The sequence below is a fragment of the Suncus etruscus genome, chromosome 7, assembly GCF_024139225.1.
Source record: "Suncus etruscus isolate mSunEtr1 chromosome 7, mSunEtr1.pri.cur, whole genome shotgun sequence".
Classification (NCBI taxonomy): domain Eukaryota; kingdom Metazoa; phylum Chordata; class Mammalia; order Eulipotyphla; family Soricidae; genus Suncus; species Suncus etruscus.
This window is the reverse complement of record NC_064854.1, coordinates 2,170,854-2,173,660: the sequence shown is the minus strand read 5'-3', so window position 1 is coordinate 2,173,660 and position 2,807 is coordinate 2,170,854. Positions and strand designations below refer to the sequence as shown.

Sequence of the window (2,807 nt, the reverse complement as noted above, 5' to 3'; positions counted from 1 at the left end):
TAGATGAGCAGTTAAACTAACTCAAAGAAAAACTTTAAAGGGAAAAAAGAACACCAGAGCAACCAGGGAGTAGCACACAGAGGCAGAACCATGAAGATGAACTACAAGCTAAATTACAAGTCAGCAATGATAAAGAAGTCAAAAAGAAAAGAATTACAAAAGAATGGAAGAAAGTGCAAGTTACTCAAGTTCATAACAACAAAAACAACAAATATAATAATAATAACTTGGGGCCGTAAAAAGGATTGTCTTGCCTGCACTAGCCTAGGATGGACTGCGATTTGATTCCCCAGCTTCCCATATGGTCCCCCAAGCCTAGGAGCAATTTCTGAGTGCATAATCAGGAGTAACCTCTGAGTGTCATCAGGTGTAGCCCCAAAACTAATAAAAAAAATAGCAGAAGTTAAGAAAACCAGAAAAGGTTATGAACAAGTAGTGAGGCATATAATAGCAAAGAACATCCTTATTCTCCAGAAAGAGACCCCTGTACAAATACAAGAGGCCAATTGATCACCAAACAAAATAGACTCAAACAGAACAACATCAAGTCTTATAGGAATCAAAATGGCAAACAGAAAAAGAAAAGAATAAAGCAGTAAAGGAGAAGAAATACTTGGTGTAAAATATGGTGTAAAACTGAAGTAATTTTACTGAGGTCAGGTACAAAGTCAAGGATTCCATTGTCTCCTATTTTATGTAAAAATAGTATTTGGAGGTCCTAGCATAGAAATCAGGAAAGTAAAGGAAATCAATGGTCTCCAAGATTAAAATAGTGAGAGTAAAATTTTCTTTATAGTGCAGATGCCATGATGATGTATATTGAAACCCTAAAGAGGACAGAAAAGCTCCTAGAAACAATAATCCAATATGGCAGAATAAATGGTTATTACTCAATACAAAATAATCTATTGCGATTACTTTATAAAAATAATGACCTCAGTTAAAATATTTTCTTCTTATGCTCACTTCGGCAGCATGTATACTAAAATTGGAACATTACAGAGAAGATTAGCATAGCCCCTGCACAAGCATGATATGCAAAAAAATATTTTCTTCTTCTGGCTTACTTTATTTAACATAATATATTCTTACTCTCATCCTTGTAAATTGAATGGTTATATCATTCCTTACAGTTATATAGTAATTCCAAAATGGACCACATCATCATGACCACTCATCTGTTAATATTTTTTATCCCAATTTAAAAGTGTCAAAAATAATAAGTATCTAGAATCAACTTAACAATGTGAAACATTTACAATGAAAATATCAAAGCACTTAAAAAATTGAAGATCTAATGAAATGTAAAAACATGCCCATGCTTCTAGTTGGCAAGAATCAATTTATCAAAATGATTATTATAACAAAAGACTTAAATAAATTTAATGAAATCTCTATTCAAACGGAAGAAACATTCTTTAAGGACAATTCTTCCAGGACTCAATTATTAAATTTATGTGGAATCATAGGTGACCTTGAATAGCCAAAGCATATGAAAAAAAAATTTTGGCAATGCCACATTTACCTATATTGAAGCTTGGCTACAAGAAAGCATAAAGGGTACAAAAATGGACTTTTAGACAAATGAGGTTAGAACTGAATATCTGTAACAAGTCCCGACATATATGGTTCAATTAATTTTTGACAATTAGTTCAGAATATGAAATAGAATATATATAGCATCTTCAGCAAAATGGCATTGGAAAAACTAGTTTACCACTTGTAAGAAAAAATAAAGCTGGATTCATATGTTCACATCTGACAAAAATGTCAATTCAAAGTAGATCAAAGACCTTGATATCATACCTGAATCTATAAGTACATTGAGGAATACTAGGCAAAACATTCCAGCATAAAACTCAAATAAGACATCATCAAAATTATTCCAATGACTAGGACTAGAGTATCAAAAATGAATAAATGGGACTACATCAAACTAAAAAGTTTCTGTATGGCAAAGAAACCAGCTAAAACTAAGAGCCAGCTGACAGAGAAAAAGAAAATATTCTGGCTCAACACATCAGATAAACTGTTTATATATACAATATACAAAGTACTCACAAAAGTTAACCCCACAAAAACTAACACTCCTATAAGATGGGAGAAGATATAAATAAAAATCATCTTCTGAGAAAGAAAACAGTTGGCTAACAGGCATATAAGAATATTCATCATCACTTATCTATTTGGGAAATCTAAATCATGGCTACAATAAGGTATCATTTTACAACAATAACAGAAGAATTGGGAATAATTTGTGTTGGCAGGGGACATAATAAAATAGGAACTCTCTGCCACTGTTGGTGGGAATGCTATCTGATGCACCCATATAGGGGAACAATATGGGAAGGTTCTCTGTAAACTCAGAATCAATCTGCATATGACCCAGAAATGTCACTAAGGGTATCTAACCCCAGGACAGAAAAACATTCCCCAAAAAAGAAATATGCACACTGATATTTAATGCAGCATTTAGTGCAATAGCTAAGGGTTGGAATCAAAGTAGATTTCCATTAACAGATGAGTGTTTCATGAAGTTGTGGTCCATTTATACAACGGAATACTGCATAACTATAAGGAATGATACAATTATGCAATTTGCAGCTACATGGGTTGGAACTGGAAGATATGTTAAATGAAGTAAGGCAGAAGAAGGAATAAATAAAGGATTATATCAGTTTTATTTCATGTTTACAATAATTGCATAAGAACTGCAGTGACTTAAATGGGGTAGTTGAGAACATTGTAGGCCCCAGAATATAGTGAGAAAAAAATGACATTGAGAGGGGAGTAGAAAGCCACTTGTG

At 32.9% G+C, this 2,807-nt stretch overlaps 1 non-coding gene across 1 annotated transcript; it reads left to right on the top strand.

Moving 5' to 3' along the window:
- Positions 1-958: 958 nt before the first annotated feature.
- On the top strand, positions 959-1,060 carry LOC126015338 (U6 spliceosomal RNA). The gene has a single exon (XR_007498212.1). It is a non-coding gene; the product is annotated as a U6 spliceosomal RNA (small nuclear RNA).
- The last annotated feature ends 1,747 nt before the right edge of the window (positions 1,061-2,807 follow it).